This window comes from Cavia porcellus, unplaced genomic scaffold (genome assembly GCF_034190915.1).
Source record: "Cavia porcellus strain 051 isolate PalLab524CR breed Dunkin Hartley unplaced genomic scaffold, mCavPor4.1 scaffold_12, whole genome shotgun sequence".
Classification (NCBI taxonomy): Eukaryota; Metazoa; Chordata; class Mammalia; order Rodentia; family Caviidae; genus Cavia; species Cavia porcellus.
The window spans coordinates 66,216,159-66,236,547 of record NW_026947495.1 but is presented as its reverse complement, the minus strand read 5'-3'; the positions used below and the strand labels follow the sequence as shown (position 1 = coordinate 66,236,547).

Here is a 20,389-nt window from a genome sequence, read left to right as displayed (position 1 = left end):
TCCCTCCGCCTCGCCCTCCGCCTCCGCCCGCGCCTCGCCAGCGTCCCCGCGTCCTCCCCGGCGCCCGAGCCGCGGCCGCCCGCGCCCGCCAGGTGAGTGTGGCCCCGCGCTGCCGGGTCGGAGGAGCGCGCAGGCCCCGCGAGGGCGGGCGAGTGGGGGGCGGGAGCGCGGCCGGGCGCAGGCGGACCCGGTCCTTCCGCCGCGCGGGCCGCGGGTGTGCGGCGAGAGGGCGCCCTCGCCCCGGCCGCGTCCCCACCCGCGCCCCCGCGCTCGGTCCCCACCGCCGCCGCCGCCGCCGCCGCCGCGGTGGCAGACAAAGCGCTGCCGGAGGTGGGAGCCCGCGGGCGCCGTGCGTCCTCGCCGCCCGCCGGGTGCGGCCCGGGCCCGCGGAGCCGGCCGCGCTCTTCCCCTCGGGCGCCCTCGGGCACGTCGGGGTGAGAGGGACCGAATCGTGCAACAGGTTTGGGCGTTCAGCCTCCCTTCCCGGGGCGCTCGTCCCCCCACGCGCAGGGCCTGGAGGTGTCGGTCGGCTGCCGGGCGAGTCCCGGTGCCCCGCGCTTGTGCGGGCCCCTTTGTGTGACTGGTGACCTGCGCTGCCCGGCGGGCGGGGGCGCGGCCCGAGGTCCCCAGCGCGGCGTGGGGCGCGCTCCCCGGGCCTGCGGGAGCTTCCCCTCCCGCCGGCCTTTGGGGAGTCACAAAGGGCAGAGCAGGGGGCGCGCGGTCGCGGCTCCGGTACGTTTTGAGCAGACACGCCAGGAAAGAGCCACAGTCTAGCCAGCTCGTGAGGTCGGGTGGATTTCACCCCGGAATGAGGGTTTGGAGCCATAGCTCCTAGGTTGTCCTGGTGCTTTGACATCCGCCTCCCATCCGCAGACAGCAGCCCAGAGAAGTTGCGGTGCTGTGTCGGGAGTAACCAGATGGCAGCTGTTTGACAGGTCATCCCTCCCTCGCGTTGTGTCCCTGTCAAGCACACCCACCGTGCAGCCTGCGCAGCTTGGCGAGCCTTCAGATTAAAATGCCACTCTGCACACTCCCATGTCGCCGGTCTGAATCCATACAGTTTTTCTTTGGTTTGATAAATCTTACTTTCTTAGTGGGAGAAATCCCCTTCCCTCAAGGAAGAATTCACGATAATTTATCTTTGTTTACCTACCTAGGGCTATGCCAACACCTCTCTGCTTTCATTGGTATGCTATTTTGGTATAACAATACTAAATGGAAGGAAAATATTTTCCTTTTGCTCTGAGCAATAAAATACTTCTTTGTTCTAGAACCAGGAAGCCTTTATATATAATACTTTTTGAGGACAGAGTTGGTGACTGTCTTTACCCCATGACTGAATACATGAAAAAAATTCCCAGAGGAGCTAGAAAACATTACACAGCTCTATTGATTGTTTTTATATCCCAAATGCCAGGAAATCATTTTGCTGAATATTCATGCAGCCATTCTGAACTAAATTTAATCTTAAGAATTGGGCCTATGCACTGAGTAGGGAAAAATGAATTGATCGCATTTAGAGTTTATCAAACATTATAATCCTTGAGACTAATAATTGGAACGAATAATCAATGTAAGTGATTCAGAATCTAGGGATAGGATAAACATCTGGTAACTGGATGGGGAACATAGAAAATGGCAAATGGAGTTGAAAAGTTCCATCTGCTGTACTATACCTAGGTTTTACTTCTCCGATGGTCATTTTAATGATATTTTAAGTAGACAGTCTTGTTTAGTTTGTATAAGATCTAAATTTTAAAAATCACTTTCTTGACCTCTTTTCTGTTTAAAAATGTCTTCTTGAAGCTTTTTCCACTCCTTGAAGCTTTTCCACTATGTGAAAATAAGCTCAATGGGAAGAAATGAAGTTGTACCAAATTAATATGATTTTTAGAAAATTTCACTGATTTCATAGTTTTACTTTCCTGAAAATTCCATTTGTAGTGTAATGTCTAACTTCAGAGAGCTTTTATTGCTGTTACAAGTAACAGGATCAGCTGGAGGAAAGCAGCATATGTACTAATGAGAAGTAGCAGAAATTTAAATTTCTGTGTATTTTTAGAGATACAAAATTTTATGTATTTTATGCTACAAAATTTACTTTTTTGTTGTCTTTTTTTTTTTTTTTTTTTTTATTAATCGGTACGGGGATTGAACTCACAACCGCCTGCTTGCCAGGCAGGTGCTTATGCTGCTGAGCTAAATCCCCAGCCCCCAAAATTTACTTTTTAAAAGTGCGTAATTCAGTAGTCTTAGTGCTTCCTGAGATTATGTAGCATCACGTCAATTCAAGTACGTTTTCACTCTGAAAAGAAAGCCTGATCGCTTACCTTCCTTTGCCATTTCCACAGCCCCTGTACTTTTTTTGGGCAGGTGGGATTTGATGCCAGATCTCATTGTGCAGTTGAGGCTGGCTTTGAACTAACTGCACAGTGGGGGCTGGCGTCTTCAATCTGCAGCAGTCCTCCTGCCTCAGGCTCCTCTGACCCCTCCTCTCAACCACTAATCTTTCTGCCTATGGATTTAGCTGTCTTGTATGTGGCCCTTTGTTCCTTTCCCTTAGCGTCTTTTCAGGGTTTGTATTACGGCATGTGTCTATAGTTCACTCATTTTTATGGCAGGGTAATATTCCATTGTATGGATATGTCATGTTTTGCTTATCCATTTATCAATTCCTGGGCATTTGGTTGTAATGAATGATGCAGCCGTGAAGACTCATTTACAAGTTTTTGTGTGGACATGTTTTCATTTCTCTCGTGTTTATTGCTGAGTCAACCCTAGTGAACTTTTTGAAGAACTGTTAAAGTTTTCCGTGGCTGTCACATTCCCACCAGCCTTATGTGAGGGTTCTGTTTTCTCCATAACCTTCCCTGCACTTGTGAACCTTTCTTTTTGATGACTGCTATCTTAGTGGCTGTGCAGTAGACTCTCATCATGGTTTTCATTTATAGTTCATCTTTTCATGTTTTTATTTGAATATCTTTGGAAACTTTATAATAGTTTCTCAGTTTTTGCTTTTTCACGTGTATTTGCTTATTTCATCTTTTAAATAGTTTTGTAGGATATGTTGTACCTGCCTTCCTGCTAGGAAACTAAGATGAAAAGAGGTTCAGGAATTTGCTTGCCTTTTAACCTTACAGTTAGTGAGAGGCAGGATCTGAATATAAACTCAGGTCGTCTGACTGCTTCCTGCATTCTCTCTACTTCATGAGGCATACAGAAGTTACATTGTGTTTGTGAATTTGCTTGGCTAATCAGTGACTCAGTGGGGGAGAATAAATTTTTAAAAAATCAACAGAACAAAAAAGGAGCAGGTGTTGTGACCATATTGTCTTAAATTCCCCAAGTTTTACAGTTTTCAGATGAATTGTTGGTTTTCTCCTCTACAGGAGGATGGGTCTGATTGCTCTGTATTTCCAGTGGGAAACCAGATTCATTAATCCTACTAAGAGCTTCCTCTTGGCATAACTGATCTTAGAACCCCAGTTCACTAAGATGCGTCCCATTCTTCTGCAATTCTCATGGTTTGTCTTTCCACTAATTTATTCCCTATAATGGTAATATGATGGAAGAGTTTCATATTTTATGTAAACATTAAGATTTTTCAGTGTTAAAATGAGAGTAACTTTTATTTTTGAAATGGTGCAGCTTGCCACTTTTGAAGTGCAGGATTACTAAAGTGCTAATTTCAGTTTTTAGGTACTGCAGTGTTTCCGATGTAACATATATGCAAAACTTGCAAGTCCTTTGGAAACTAGGTGGGATCCCTATGTCAGTTTATTCATCTTAGCTTATCTATTGTCCTGAGTAGTGCCTGATGCATAGCATGGATTCTAAACACTGTTGAGTGAGTAACTATTTTGTTCCTCCCACCCCCTGAGGGAGAAGGTTTTTTTTTTTTTTTGTCTTTTTGAGACAGGGTTTCGCTATGCAGTTCAGGCTGGCCTTGAGCTCACTTTGTAGCCCAGGCTGGTCTGGAACTTGCAGTGATCCTCCTGCCTCAGTCTCCTGAGTGCTGGGATTACAGGCATGAGCCGCCACGCCAGCTCGAGTGAATAACTATAAGGGCAATATAAGTTGTAGAAAATCTGGAGTTCCAGAGATGGCATGACCTAAAAATACATGATAGAATTCGTTTAACGTTGTATTTTACAGAAGAAAGTAAGAACTATAATAAGTTTCAAGAACATGATGATGACCACATATTCATTTTCTAGGTACTTAGCTCAGTACTCAAACACAGAATTTGTACAGGTATTTGTTGAGTGATTGATTTGTTGAGTGAGTTTGTTGAGTAAATACGACAGTTTTTGCTGTAAGGAACAGAAGAGTTATAGGAAAAGAATACTTAGGCTCTGCTTTTCAGTTATGTATTTTAATGGTCAGCCACGATGCATGTTAAATATAAAAACTCAAAATGTGATCTAGAGAGTAAACGCTGAAAACGCCCTTTGCTGCTTCGTGCCTTTCCTTTTTCATACCTGAGACCGTCCCCGGTTCAGATAACAACTGTGCGGTTTGCAGTTTGTATTTCTAACTTGTATCTTTGCATTCATGTGTGTGTGTGTGTACACACACATACGTGACAGTACACAGTAGTACGTGTTTGCAGGATTTTTCTTTTACACACAGTCCTTTTTTCCACTTAAGTATTTTAAGACTCTTGCGTCTGTATTCCCACAAGGTGTGCATGTTAATGTTTCCTGCTTGGTTTACTGTGCTTGCCTGATTTGGTGTCAAGAGTAAGCCAGTCTCGAGGGCGAGACTTTGCCCAGGAACAGTTTAAGATGTTTGCCTTGTCAGTGTTTATTCGAGGTCACCTGACATCTAGTGAGGAGGGAAGCCATCCGAGACGATCTAATTTCCCTCGCTTTTATTGTTTTGTCAAGTTTTTTGGGGGGGATTTACATTTTATGTGTAAGTTGATGAAAGCAAATGATTAAATTTTCCTACTCACAGGAAGAAATGTATTGGGACATGTTTGCCGCATGTAACCTTTATGTTCCTTGTGTGGAGCTGGTGCATACAGGAGATGATTCATTGAATCAGCCTGCGTAAGAGCTTCTGGAAAGTCCTACATGTCTGTTTATTAGTTGGATAGTAGATCCTCATGCAAGACACTCTGTCCTCTTCAAAATAGTTTCTAATCTGTAAAATGGGAGTAATTCTTACTTCACCAAAGGCTTGAACATATTGCAAGATAGGAGGTAATATGTGCAAGTCTCATACAGCTGAAAACAGTTCTAGTAACAAACTGTGAGGTGGTGTACAAATGTAACTTTTTCTTCTTTTACTATGGAAATTATAATTATGCTTTAACCGAATAGGAACAAATTTAAGAAGGTGTAGACTGTTGGAGGTAGGGATTGTTTCCATGCATACATTGGCAGCGTCTAGAAGAATTCCCAGGTTATTTAGTATTTAATTTTGGCAGACAGTGATTTCCAAACACCTGGACTTCTTTGATTCAGGATAGTAGGGGGTAGTGCAGTGAGTAGACCTAGAAGAGATTCATCACACATTGTCACTTGTTAGCTTTAAGTTAAACTTTTCAGCAAAATGGGATAACAACACCTACTTTACAGAGTGCTTATGAGGAAAAAAATCAGTGTGCTATCTGGCATCTCATGGCTGTTCAGATCGCCTTTTCTTCTTCTTTTCTTCCAGGCGGTAAATGCCCAGCAGCGGCATGAGATGTGGTCTGTTGTTCTGAAGTAGCGTAGTGTAGTGTTTAAGAGCGGTAGGCCCCACATCATGCATTTTAGTACACTTTTCAGCCCGGGTAAGACGGCTAACCGCTCACATCCTTTCTTTCCTTACCTATAATGGAAAACCAAGGGAACTAACACTGCCCAGTCCTGGCCAAGTTCCTTCACTCATCGTAACTGTCCCCTCCTGGGGATGAAAGAGCTTGCCCTGTGTACAGGAATACCAAATGAGGGCGTACTGGAAACGGAAATACTAATACCAATCCGCTGTGGGGTGAGACTACTCATTTATTAATGGTTTCCATGTGTATGGAATACAGGATTGTTAATGTGTTCTAATGCTTATACTTAAGAGTAGTAATTTCAGTTTTGTATACTTCATGTTGCTCATAATCACTTTACCTAAATAATTTATTACTTGGCTCTCTTTGCTTGCCGGTTTGACTAAGTAAAGGGTGGGGGTGGGTAGTGGTCATAAAGGGAAGTGTAAGTGAGGGGTGTGTGTGAATTACAAGTTGGGAAGTACAGTTCTCTGGCAGATGGATACATGTAAAAACTGCAGATTCTTACAAAGATGTAGATAAAATCTGCATTATAATTCATTGTCTTCTGGTGGGCTTGCAGAGTCATTTAGAAAATGAACGTGCCTTTGTCAGCTGGTTTGTAAAGAGTTATTGATTATATTCTTGAAAGATAGTAATACTTTCCTTTAATAGGGGTAGGTAGCCAGAGCTTTTGTTTTTGAGTTCCATTTTATTGGATAAGATGCAGCAATATTGATTTGGTAGTTTTGCAAGCTTTGTGGTAGGAATATGCAAAACAAAAATGCTGTTGGGACATTACAAATTAAACTGAGATTCACTAATCATATAGAAGGATCAGAAATCTGTCCACTGAGGTTTCAGTTAGCATATTTATTTAGTAGAAGTAGGAATTGGTATGAGGTTAGAGAATTTTTATCAGAATAAGCTTGAATTATGATATGTAAATTCCTGCTAATATTGAATGCTTTTTTTTTGTAGAGTGCAAAATACCTTGGAGCTATTTGCAAGAATTAAAAGAAATAGTCCTTGTCTTCAAAGACTTTGTAATCTAATTACGAGGCAATAAAGGAAGTGAAAGGGCAGAGAGCTGTTAAAGCTTGTGCCTGCTCTTTGTAAAATCAATTTTGCTGAGTTGAGCTTGATAAGAAGCAGGAGATAGCGGGAGATCTCCCTTGAGGAGCACTATCAGAAACTACCCAGTCCTTTGAAGACATAGTTATGTGTCTTGTATATGTTGGCTATTCTATAGAGTTCTCTTTGCTTTATAAAAATTGCTGTTTGATAACCATAATTCCCATTCTGTGTACTTTGTCTTTATCTCTTGGACGGTGGACCGAGTTTTACTTTCCGTGGTGCCTACTGGATGCCAAAACTAGATTGTGACCCGCACCAAAGTGGGCAAATAGGTTTTGGTTTCATGCTGTACAAGTTTGAACCTTCACTTGCTTGCTTTCTCTCTCTTTCTTTCTCTTTCTTTTTAGGGTGGGACTGAGAATTGAAGCTAGGACCTTGATCGTAGTAGGCTGGTGTTCTACCATTGAGCTATGTCCTCAGCATTTTTTTTTAATTTTCCATGTTGAGGAAGAGTCTTTCTCACCTGCCCAGGCTGGCCTTGGCCTTTACCTTTCTGTCCTCTTGCCTCAGCCTCCAGAGTGGTTGAGATTATAGGTGTGAGTCATTGTGCCTATCTTTTCTTTGCTTTTAGTGTGTTTTTTTTTTTTTTTTTTTCCCAGTAATGCATTCTTATAAGCATCTTTAACCCTTCTCAGAACAAAATTTGGTATATTTAAGTAAATGTCCCGGGAAATACATCAGGGCAAAGAATGTTTTGACAGGGCAAGACAAGGTAAGAATATTTTGTCTCATGGGCTAGATGTGACCGACAATAGTGACTGCTAGGACACTGCATTGAAGAATAGTTGGAGGCAGTGTCTGTGCTGATGGGAAGAGGCTTGTGATCACGGAGCAGTGCTTCTAGTCGTGGGTTGGAGTTGTAATAGCATGGATGCTTCTATTTGCTATCCTTGGTATACATAAAATATACAGGATGCTAAATAACACAGGAGGTGGGTGGCTTTTAAATTTGGAGCTAAATTTGCAGGGAGAGATAGAGAGATACAGGTTTGAGGAAAAAGCTGGTGACTAGCTGGTTGACTGTGGTAGTCAGATTGATTTAACCAGAATAAAATGTTTGAAGAACAGAAGGCAGTGGCAGAGTGAAGAAGGAAGCATGGGAACCGGAATGGATGGATGGGGGAGATTGTTTTTAAGCTCTAAAATGTTTTCTCATTAACCTGTACATTATTTCCACCATCTTTTTCTTAGTTCATGTCTTTGTTATCCTTTCTGTTTTATTTTATTTTTTTGGTACCAGGGCTTACCAGGCAAGCACTTGAGCCACTGAGCTAAATCCCTGGCATCTTTTCCATTTTAAAAGCTGTTTTTCGAATAGGTAATACATCAACATATCTCAAAATACAAAATTATAAGCAGACACATTAAAAGTCCTCGTTCCCAGTGTGGTGGCACAAACCTGAGTCTTAGCTACTGGGCAGGCTGAGGCAGGAACATCACGGTTCAAGGACATCCTGGCAATTTATTGAGAACTTCTCTCATACTAAAATTTTAAAAGGCTGGGGATGCAACTCAGTGGTAGAGTACTTGGCTAGCAACAGTTGTTCAATCTCTAGTACTTTACCAAACAAAGAAACAACAACAGAGTCCCTCTTAGTCCTGGCCCTTAACTCTTGAGTTTGCTCCTTTGCAAAGCAGACCACTGTCACTCATACATGATGTGCTTTTACACCTTCTTACACAAATGACACTTTCATACCTCTGCACACCCTGCTTCCCTACGGTGCACATTTTTTTGCACTTGTTTGATTTCTTGGATTTTTAAAAGTTTTATTACATAAAGAGCCTTCTTCAAAAATAAACTTCCATTTGGTTTGTGTCGTTTGTTTGTTGGTACTGAAGATTGAGCCAGGACGTAGTCCGCACTGGACAGGAATGCTCTTACTTTAGCAGTATCTCCAGCGCCTAGTTTGGAATAATTTTTAGGGTTATGGAAAAATAGTAGAAAGAGCCCTGTATCTGCCTCACCCAGTTTTATTTTCCCCTTGACATTAACTTACTGTGGTACATCTGTCAGACCTAAGAAACCTGTGTTAGTATGTTACTCTTAACTGAATGCCAGGGTGTATTTGGGTAGCTTCAGTTTTCCATTAATGACCTGTTTTGGTTCTAAACACCCATCCAGAATGCTAGATTGCTTAGTCTTTTCTGGTCGCTGACAGTTTTTCAGTCTTGTTTTTTGTGACCTTGACAGTTTTGAGAGTTTTAAGAATATCTGTCAGTTTTGGGTTTGTTTGATGTTCTTTCATGTTTTTAATGGGACTATGGATGTGTTTTTAAAAAAATTTTGTGAGTATTACTTTAAATGGATGTAGAAGTTAATGTAACTATTTCCCTGGTGACTTCTCTTTAGGTAGTTTAGTAAACTGCAGTGGTTAGAGCAGGTTTTGGAGCTTGACTTTCTGGGTCTAGATCCTGGCTTCACATTAACAATGTGATCTTGGGGTACTTTTACTTGGCCTTTTCCTCACCTGTGAGATGTGGTGTTAACTGCACTTATGTCATAGAATTGGTGGGAGAATAATGTATGATGTGCTTAGGATAGTGTCTGGTACTATGCTTAATGCTAGGTGAGAAGTTGCTATCACTGCATTGTCATTACTGTTTACTTATTTGTCTTGAATTTCTGGACATTGGGCCTAGGACCTTGCCCTTGCTAGGCAAGTGTTCTACCACTGAGCTATGTCCTTAGTCCTTTTTAAATCTAATTTTGAGACAAGTCTTGCTAAATTGCCAAGGATCCCCTTGAACTGTGATCTTTCTGTTTCTGCTGCCAAGTAGCTGGAATTAGAGATGTGTACCACCATGCCCAGTTCAGTATTGATGTTGTCAATAAATTAGTATAATGTATTATTTCACATGAAATGATAGGTATATATAAATTAATTTTTGGGAATGGGATTTTGCATTTATAGTTTTGGTAAATATCATTACATTTCCCTTCACAGAGGTACTATGGTGCTTATCTAACCAGGAATGTGTGAGAAGATCAGTATGACTGTTTGTAGTGTGTCACTAGATTATTTGATGTCTGCCAGTCTCTTGGGGCATTTTTTGTTATGAATTAACTCAAGCATCTTTTCCTTGAGTCATTTAGAAGTTCCGTTTTTTTTTTTAAATTTTTTTTTGTACTGGGGTCAAACTCACGGTCTTAACGCTTGCCAGGCAGGCACTTGTGCCACTGAGCTAAGCCCCCGGCAAAAGTTCAGGTTTTGATGTGACTCATTCTGAATCATTACTGTTTCATCAGCTGGGAAGGGTAAGAAATGTTTTTGGGAAATTATTACAGAAATAGGTATAGGAAAAGTCCTGGAAAAGACTAGAAGAAGCACTGTAATTAATTGCAAAGTGGAAGATCTGAGAACTGGGAACCAAATTTCTGATCTCTAGTGTGGTAACGTGCTTTAGAAACGTTTTTCAGTTTTGGGGGAAATCACCTTGTTGCCTTTTTAGCTGACTGCAAATGAAGCTGCAGAGGTGGGAATTGGAAGGAAAGTTATAGTTAGATAAAACTCAAAACAGAATTAGGCCAACATCTTTTGATACTCATGTTTATTATTTTGCAGAATAATTCAGCATAAATAAAAGCTCGCTTATGTAATTATAATTAACTAACATCCAATCTTGTTAAGTTTTCCTTTCCCATTGTGTTCTTCTGTATACCTGATCATTGCAGGGCAGTGTTTTTTTCCTGATGTCATGTACTCTTTAACGGTCGTTATTGTTAAACTGCCTTTTTCCCCACACTACGTTTACTGTTCCTCTTCTTCCCAACGGAAGTGTGAGTCGTACTTTTTATCACATTGCTGTAGCTGGCTTTTCACTGTACCCCAAAGGCCAGTGTGTTGAATGTCTAGTTCCCTAGCTTGGTGCTGTAGAGAGATGATGAATCTCTGAGTTTGGTAGCAGACCCTTGTAACCCAGCTACTTGGGAGGCAGAAGAATCAGGGATTTGAGGGCTGCCTGGTCAGTTTAATGAGACAGTGTCTCAAGTAAAAACAAAAAGCCAAAAAAGAAGAGGTGGAAGCCTTTGAGGATCGTTGGGACCTGGTTCCTTTTGTCTTTTTCATTTCCTGATTGTGAGGCGAGTGGCTTTGTTCCACCATTCACAGTGTTGGAAAGCTGCCTTGTCCCCACCTAAAAGCTGCAGGGCCAACAGTAATAAATTGGAATCTCCAACACCATGAGCCAAAATCAACCTTTTCTCTTTATAAACTGATTACCTCAGGTGTTTGTTATGGTGACAGAAAGTTAACACATAGCCAGATGGGGCCTTCCTTGTCTGGATGTGCTTCCTTGTCTGGCCTTGTCTGGCCTTTAAGTGTGAGCTCTGGGTTTGGACCACGTGAGGCCTGTCATTTACCACTCACAGCATGGAGGCTCCAGAAGCTCTGGGACCTGAGGACAGACTCTTGGTGACTGGGTGAAGGGAAGTACAGAAGTGCTGAAAGGAGAAAGGCACGTTAAGGAGAAGGTAGTAAACACTTCAAAGTGGAATCTGGGTTCTTGGAACTTGAGACTCTTGGTTTCTGAGTAATTAAGTCGAAAAGAATGATGAGGGCAACGGAGCAGCCCAAGTAACCTATTATTAACCTTCTGGCCTAGTTCTCTGGGTGTGTGCTGCACTGAAGATACTTCTTAGCGGGACTGCCAAGATACAATGCAAGTGGTGCCCCATATACTCAGTCAAATCAAGTCAAACCTAAAGCTAAAAATTTCTCCTGTCTGCCTTAATGTGCAAGTTAAGTTTGTTAAAAGACAGTTGGGTCCTTACTTAAGTTTCTTTTGTTGTGACTGGGGACACTGGAGACCACAGACTTCTGGGCCAGGAGATAGAAAGGACATGGCCTAGAGCCCTTAGAAGCCAGAGGTTGGGAGCTTAAAGGCAGTTCAGGAGCCCACAGTGTTTTCCAGTTTTCACTGGGGCTTGGGTGATCTTTACTCACAGATAAAACCAGACATTTCCACTGTATAGGAAGGTAGTGAACTGGACACATATCTTAATTGACTTGTGGTGAGATGGAAGCCGCTACTGCAAACTTTGTAAAGTGGGATTTGTATCCCCTTTATTTGCAGAATACCCAACAACTCCAGGATTGGAAACAGGGTGAGTGGATCTTTTAAAAAAATTTTTTTGGGGGGCTGTGGATTTAGCTCAGCGGTATAAGCACCTGCCTTGCAAGCAGGCAGTTGTGAGTTCGATCCCCGGTACCGATAAAAAAAGGAAAAAGACAAAAAAAAAATTTTTTTTTTTGGTACCGGGGATTGAACACACAACCTTGTGCTTGTCAGGAACACACTTATACCACTGAGCTAAATCCCTGGCTTGGGTGAATGGATCTTACAGCAAACATCCCTTGGATTCTCTTCTAAATATACAATTTCCATTAAAGTGCCATTTAAGTTAGTCTGATTTTATTATACCTTTTGAGAATATTGAAATCTATCAGGTTTTTTGTACCCTTATGTGAGTCATTTAAGTAGTTAATTATTATTGCTTTTCTCCTTGATAACTTACTGAGATCGGATACTATAGAAACAAGAATGTTCATAAAGAAATACTCTTATAATTTGTATCTGGCCTTGTCTTTTTAGGCTCTTGTAGAAGAATGCCACATTTCGGGGTGACTTGTAGACCATAAAATATTTTTCACAGTTCTGGAGGTCAGAAAGTCTGAGGTTGAGGCACAGGCAAATTCAGAACCTGGTAGGCAAGTTTCGTGGTTCATAGATGGTCGTAGCTGCGCCTCCCATGGAGGAAGGAGTGAAGGGACTCTAGGATCTCTTTTAGAAGGGTGCTAGTCTCATTCACGAGGTCTCTGTGTTCCTGACCTAACCCCTCCCCAAGACTCCATTCCTTAGCACCCTTCCCTCAGAGGTGGGGATTTCAGTGTGTGAGGCTCATGCTGCAGCTGCTGCCTGGGGTGACTCTGAAGCATTGAGCACAGTTTCACGAAGGGAAGTGTTGGTGATGGACCCAGGAAGGTCTTGCTGGGCCTGGAATCCAATCCTGCTTACTCATTCCACATATAGTAATTTAATATCCCTCTGTCCAACCTACATGATTGTAAACATAGTTCTACTTTAATTTAAAGCACATTGTTCAAGTATTAGAAAGCACAGAAAGGATTCAGTGACATTTCCTACCCGCCTGTAGCAAAAAAGTAAAGTTTCATTTTTATAATCACACCTACTTCCTTTTACCTACTCCCTTTGCTCCTTAGTACTTGTCAGCCATCAGTGTATTCTCTGTTACTATATTTTGTCAAGGGTGATGTATAGAGGGTATCTTGTAATGTACATCCTTTCAAGATAGGCTTTTTTCCTTTTGGCATAATTCTCTTGAGATTCATACATAGGCTACTCTGGTTGAATAGTTTGTTCCTTTTTAATTGCTGAGTAGTATTCCATGGTATGGATATACTTGAGTTTGTTTGTTCACCTGTTAAAGGATAACTGGACTGTTTCTTTTGGATATTATGACTGTCACTACTATAAACATTTGTGTATAGGTTTTTATGTGAACATAAGTCTTCATCTGTCTACAATAAATGCCGAAGAGTACAATTTCTAGTTGTATGGTAGTTGCATCTTTAGGTTTTAAAGAAATTGCCGGTGTCTTTCAGAGTGACTGTGTCATTTTAAATTTCATGAGGAATATTATGAATGTGATGGACTAAATGCTGTCTGTCCAGTTCATGTATTGAAACTCCTAGCCCTTAGTACCTTGGAATGCTTAACTGTATTTGAAGAAAGGGCTTTTAGAGAGGTGATTTAAACTTTAACATTAGGTGGGGCTTAATTTGTGACTGATGTCCTTATATGAAGAGAAAATGCAGGAGCACAGAGACCCCTGAGACGTGTGCACACGAAGGAAAGACTGAGGACACAGTGATTGGCAGAGTGAGAGCTAAGAACAGAAAGTCCCAGAAGAAACCAAACCTGCTGACACCTTCATCTTGGACGACAGCCTCTAGATCCATGAGAAAATAGGTGTTTAAGCTGCACAGTGTGCTGTTCTAGGCGACTAATACAGTGAGTAATTGTTTTTTTTAAATTCTTGGCAGCACTTGGTTTTGATTGTTTTTAACTGTAGCCATTCTGCTAGATATGCAGTGATTCCTCGTTGTTGCTTTAATTTGTGTTTTCTGGTGGTTAATGCTGGTGATCATCGTTTCACATGCTTACTCTATATCTGGGTATTCTCTTTGGTGAATATCTGTTTGTCTTTTGTTCATTTTTTATTTGAACTTTTTTCTTTTTGAGTATTCTTTATATATTCCAGACAGTAGTTTTTTGTTAGCTATGTGGTTTGCAAATATTTTTGCCTACTCTGTAGCTATGTTTTCATAATCACTCACAAAATTGTTTTAATTTTGAGGTTCAGTTTATCAATTTTTCGTTTGTGGATTATGCTTTAGCCTAACTCTAGATCCTGATCATTTACTAATGAAATTTTATAGTTCTTCATATTCTATTTAAATTCATGAGATATATTGAGTTAAAATTTCTTTTTTCTTTGGATACAGGTTCTTGCTGCACAGTTCAGGTTGGCCTTGAGCTCATTATGTAGCCCAGGTTGACCTTGAACTCGGGCAATCCTCCTGCCCCAGTCTCCTGAGTGCTGGGATTACAAGTGTGTGCTATCATGCCTGGTTTGAGTTAATTTTTGTATGACGTGTGAAACTTAATTCAGGATTCATCTTTTTGGGTGGGGGTATCTATGGATATCCAGTGCTTCAGCACTGTTTGGTGGGAAGGCAATCTTTTCCCTTAGAATTATTTTTCTGCCTTTATCCAAAAGCATTCAGGTGTACTTACGCAAGCCTACTTTGGTGTGTAACTTTGCCTTCAGCACTGCTGATCTGTGTTCCATACTTTTTGATATATTGTACTTTCATTTTCATTCAGTTCAATGTATTTTTTATTTCCCTTGAAACATCTTAATTCGGCCTATGAGTTATGCAAATTTTTCACTTTATTTATTCATATGTGCATAAATAAGTCATTTATTCTAATTACTTAGCTCCCTAAATATCTTTGGAGAGCTTTGATCTTCTAAAGCTTATTTTCCTGGACTTTTGTAAATGTTATAAGAACTTAGGCTTTACTAGAGCAGATGATACTACATAATTTATAGAAGTTTTTGCTTCTTTTGCTACTGAGACTGAACCTGGTGCTTTTTATTTCGTTAGCATGTACTCTACCACTGAGCTACACCCTTAGCCCAGGAATTATACTTTTGAAAAATATAGGAATAGTTGGTTGCAGTGACACATACTGTAATCCCAGCTACTCAGGAGGCCGAGGCAGGAGGTAGTAAGTTCAGTGTATGTTTGGCTACTTTAGGGGAATATAGTCTAAAAATAAAAAAGACTGAGAATCTAGCTTAGTGGTAGACTACCCTGTGTTCATTCCCAAAAAACAAAACAAAACAAAACAAACCACGGGACTCTATAGTTGTTACAAATAAAAGTGAAGTTAGCTGATGAAAGAATATGCTCAGTGAAACTTGATAATGAGAGACTACTTCCTGTTTCATGTATGCCTCAAAGTGGCGTTTAGGTGATGTGAAATACATTTTTCTAATAAATTTTGCCCTTAGCCTTTTGCTTTTAGTGAGGCCCTTACCCTTGAGTTTATAAATGGGTTGCCTTGTGTCTCAGTGGTTTGAGACTTTGCCTATATCTGTTACTGATGTCTAGTTTGATTATTTTATTATCAGAGAAAATACTTTGCATGATTCCAGTTATTTCACACTTGTTGAGGTTTGCTTTATTGTTCAGTGTCTACCTCAGTGTGGTCTGTTTTACTGTGTTTCATAGGCACTCAAAAATGTGTGTTCTACTCTAACTTGGCATTTATAAATGTTGATTAGAAGTTGTTGGCTAATCCAGTAGTACAGCATTATTGATTTTCTGCCTAGTTGTGCGAATCATTTGGAGAGAGAGGTGTTGAAAGCTCAAGCTGTAAATGTGGACCATCTTTCAGTTAAGTTTTTGCTCTGTTTTCCAACTTTATCACTTGGTACATACACATTTAGGATTGCTGTCTTCTCTGTGGGTTGACATTGTTATCTAATGCACTTCTGTCTGGCAGTTATCTTTGCTCTGAATTGTAGGTTCTTGCATTCCTTTGGTTAATATTTACATGATTTACCTTTTTTCCCCCATCTTTTAAATTTTGACCTAACTTTATAGTTATGTGTATTTAAAGTGACTTTGTTTAGGAAGCTGTGATAATTAATTTTGAATATCAACCGTGTTGGTTATTTTTCTCTCCTTGCTGAGACAAAAATACTTGGCACCCAAAGTTAAAGAGGAAAAGGTTTATTTAGCTCACAGTTTGTGGAGATTTCACTCCATAATCAGCTGGCTCCAAGGCAGGGTAGCATGACACCAGGGCAATAGTTCCGGGCTGCAGGAAGGCTTCCTTTTTTCCTCCTTTATACTGTAAGCAGGCTACTACCCTTTATGGCGGGGGGGGGGGGGGTGGTGTGTGTGTAGCATTTGCACCATCTTCATGCCCTCCTCTTCCACAGGATGCCAATGTTTACAAAGTGAACCCTGGCCCCCTGCTGAATGCTTAAACTTCTAAACTTCTCAAATTGACCTCAGCTTAATTGCTTTGAAAGATGCCCTGGGGTTGTCCAAGCATGCTTCTGGGTGTGTCTAGGTGGAGATGTGACCTTGGGGACTGTGTGTGGTGCCTGGCTTTTTTTCTAGCCCTGGCATTCTTCCCCTGTGCTCTGCTGCCCCTTCTGCCATGGCCTTCTGGCCTCGGAGCCAGCTTACTATGGACTGGAGCCTCTGAACGCATGACCTAAATGGTACAAATCAAATCGTTCTCTTCTTTGTGTTTTTTTTTTGGTACGGGGGATTGAACTCACAACCTCACGTTTGCTAAGCAGGCACTTACCCTGCTGAGCTAAATACCCGCCTGAATAGTCCTCAAGTTACGGGTGTCAAGTATTTTATCCCAGCAACAGGACAGCCCATACAGCAGTGTATAGTTGGGTCATGTTTTCAAATTCACTGTTGATATCTTTTAAATAATTATAGTTAGAATATACTTAATGCAGTTGTTATATTAGTTTACCTAGATTATACTTAATGTTTAATGCAGTTGTTATATTAGGATTTAAATTGTGTAAGCTAATAGCCACCAGTGTGAGTACCTCTTGTAATTGTAGAGCTCAAAGGTAACTTGTATTATTCTCATGATGTCTCAATAACTTTATTAAGATATTCATGCAGAAGCTTCTTTTCCTGATGTGTACATTTTTTGGCACATCGCTTATTGTAGATTGCAGTTTACTATGAGTGCAGCGTAGCACTTTTACTTTCCTTTATGTTTGTTTCTCCTCCCTCATCCATAATTATCTTAAAATATTTCCTATACTTATATTTACCACCAGTTTGGTGTAACTGACAAACCTAATTATGAAATCACAAAATCCAGATGTGGCGGTGCATTCAGTGCTGTGCTCCCAGCTCCTAAGGAGACTGAAGCAGGAGAATCTTAAGTTTCAGGCCAGCCTTGGCAACTTAGTAAGACCCTTCCTGAAAGTAAAATTTAAAAAAGACGGGGGATACAGTATAGAGCATCCTTAGGTTTTATCCCTTGTATCAAAACAAAAGCAAAGAATAACACGCAAAGTAAAAACAAAAGCCCACTTTTATTTACTCGCGGTCTGTCTTACAGCCCCCCACCCCGTGTTGTACAGCTCTCTCTTCCGCTGTTACCTTCCTGTCTAGAGAACTTTTAGCTACTCTGAAGGTGTGTCTGTGCCAGATGGGCTTCGGTTTTGTTCCTCTCGGAATGTCTTTATTTTCTCATGAAGCCTAACGGCTGTTTTTGTTGAGTGTAGAATTCTGGGTTTGCACTCTTCTTTCCGTGTTTGAAAAATACTTTGCCACTTCCTTGTGGCCTTGCTTTCTGACGAGAAATCTGTTGTCATTTGAATTGTTCTTTCCCACGTGGGTAAGATTTCATTTTTCTCACAGTGTTTTCTTTGTCCTTGGTTTTCAGAGGTTTAGTTCTGATGTGACTTGGGAAGGCTCTTGTGGTGCGATGCATGAGTCTGTCATGTCCCTTCTCTAACCAGATGGGGGAAGCCTTAGTTATTGCTTCTTTCAAGTACTTTTTTCTTCTCCTCCTCCCTTTTTCCTCTACTTTGGGTTTTCATTGACACAAATGTTACCTTTATTGTTACAGTTCTAGAGATCCCTGATAATCCGCTCATTTGGTCTGTCTTCTGGTTAAGATTGTATGACTGTCATCTTCTGGTTCCCTCAGGTCCTTCATCCTCCCGGCTGTTCTGTGACTGAGCCTGTTTGCTGAGCTTTCTTTCACTTGGTTATTTTTCAGTTCTGACATTTCTCTTCAGTTTTTGTATCTTCTGTTTTTTTTTTACTGAGGTTTTGTGTTTCCTTGAGACTTTTTCATTTGTTTCAAGAGTTGTTTATAATTGCTTGTTGTGCATTTTATTGTGACTGTTTTACAAATCGTTGTCAGATAATCCAGCGGGGCCCTTTATATGAGCTCTACTCACATAACCAAGTTGGGGATGGTGGGGGCGAGGGGCTCATCCCTGTGCAAGCCCTGGTCGCTCCTTGGTCTCCTGGGAGACACCCTGTCATACTGTTGGGCCCCTAGTGAAGATGCCGAGGCTCTCTACTTTGCCTTTGCTGGAATGAACAGGGAAGGGCCACACTGTTTAAGGTCATGCTTGGCTAGAATAGCATATTATTCATTTATTTTTGTGGTACCAGGGACCAAACTCATGACTTCACACTTACCAGGCAGGCGCTGTGCGGCTGAGCTGTATCCCCAGCCCAGGTGGCGTATTATTGTGTAAAAGTTCTGTTGTCTTGCTGGCCTGCTCCTTCCTGGTCTTGTAGCCAAAGGCTTCCTCCCGTCCCCTTCTGTTGGATTCCCAGGTAGCCTAGCTTTTCAGCCATGAGTCTGAGATACAACGAGGTAAGAGGAAAGCCCAGTGAATTCCTTACCAAGTTTATCGTGCATGCCCTAGCCTGGTAGCTGCTACCTCTCCATCTTTCACAAATTTCTTGCGCTTCTTTTTATGTATGCTTTTACTTGTAGGTAGCAAGAGGAATAGGAAAAATACATCTCCACATCTTGTTGGAAGTGAAATACCACTGTCAGTCCTTATAAGATAACCTCCAGTGACTGCCTCCAGTGATTTTCTGTTGCCTGTAGAGGAACATCTAAATTTCTGTCATTCAAGGACCTTCTCAACTTCTAAACATTTTCTCCTCCCTTGAAGCTGCTTCTGTGTGTCTCCCTCACTTATTATGCTGATGCCCAACCTTTTGTGTTCAGTGATTCTGTGTTTCCACATGGTCTTGGCTGATTCTTTTTTTCTGCCTGAAACTTTCCAATCTCAGCGCTATCCTTCAACACCAGGTAGCTTGCAAATTGTTAGTTGTTTGCACCAGCATTTCTTTTAAGATTTAAAGGGGCTGGGGATTGAGCTCAGCGGCATAAGTACCTGCCTTGCAAGCAGGTTGGATCCCTGGTACCGATAAAAACGAAAAAGACTAAAAAAAAAAAGATTTAAAGCTGGAATTATTGCAAAATGTCAAAAAATATGTTCTGTATTGTAAATAGTTTAGTATTTCTTCTAAAATAACTGAATTGTAATTTTGGTTATTAAATACTTTTGTCCCCAGCATGTGATAATGGAGGGCCTACTACTTGCTGATTAAATATTGGAATTCCAGATAATTTAAATATTTACATTATTTGAATAACAGTTCTTTAAGAATAAAGTATTAATTAGTGCTAAATGATACCTTAGCATTTTTGTATATGTTAGTAATTTCATAGACTGGCCAGTGATTTGAATCCTAGCTCCACATTATGGCCAGATGGGAGGCTTTGGAATAAATCTTAAGGCCAACTCTAAAACCAGAGATTCCTGAGCTAGCTGCTTTGCAATGAGGACCTGGCATCCCTGTTGTGCATCTCACAAATGAGTTACATATCTGATTTAGTATATGTATTAGACAAAATATGATCTGCTTTTCAAGAGAAGGCAACATTTCATGAAAATAGATTCTGCCCAAGTGAATATAGCATGGAGCTGGGTTAAAATACAAGTGAACTGTAGTGATTTCAGTCATGTTAGAAGTTTTGTCCTTGAATTCATCTTGTGTTTGTATAGTTTTGAACTTTGTCTTTGGTACTTTTACCTCTGTGTCTGCAGTCCTAGCTCTGTAATCCCAGCACTCGGGAGACTGGGACAGGAGGACGGCTGGGAGTTCCAGGCCAGCCTGAACCACATAGTAAAAAATCAACACAAATTTTTTTTACCTCGCTAAACTTTAGAAACCCTGTCATGCATCCCACAAATGAGTTACGTATCTGGTTTAGTATAAAACATTAGACAAAAGATGATCTGCTTTGCAAAAGAAGGGAACATTTTGTGAAAATAGATTATAAAACTTAAAATGATAAAAGTCCAAGATTATTTTTCAA

The 20,389-nt window shown here is 41.0% G+C and overlaps 1 protein-coding gene across 1 annotated transcript in view; it reads left to right on the top strand.

Moving 5' to 3' along the window:
• Positions 1-6,190: 6,190 nt before the first annotated feature.
• Positions 6,191-20,389, top strand: part of Sestd1 (SEC14 and spectrin domain containing 1) — a 110,270-nt gene continuing 96,071 nt past the window's right edge. The window contains exon 1 of the mRNA XM_063259381.1: positions 6,191-13,921. The gene's annotated coding sequence lies outside the window, so the exon portion shown is untranslated. The remainder of the gene's footprint in view (positions 13,922-20,389) is intronic.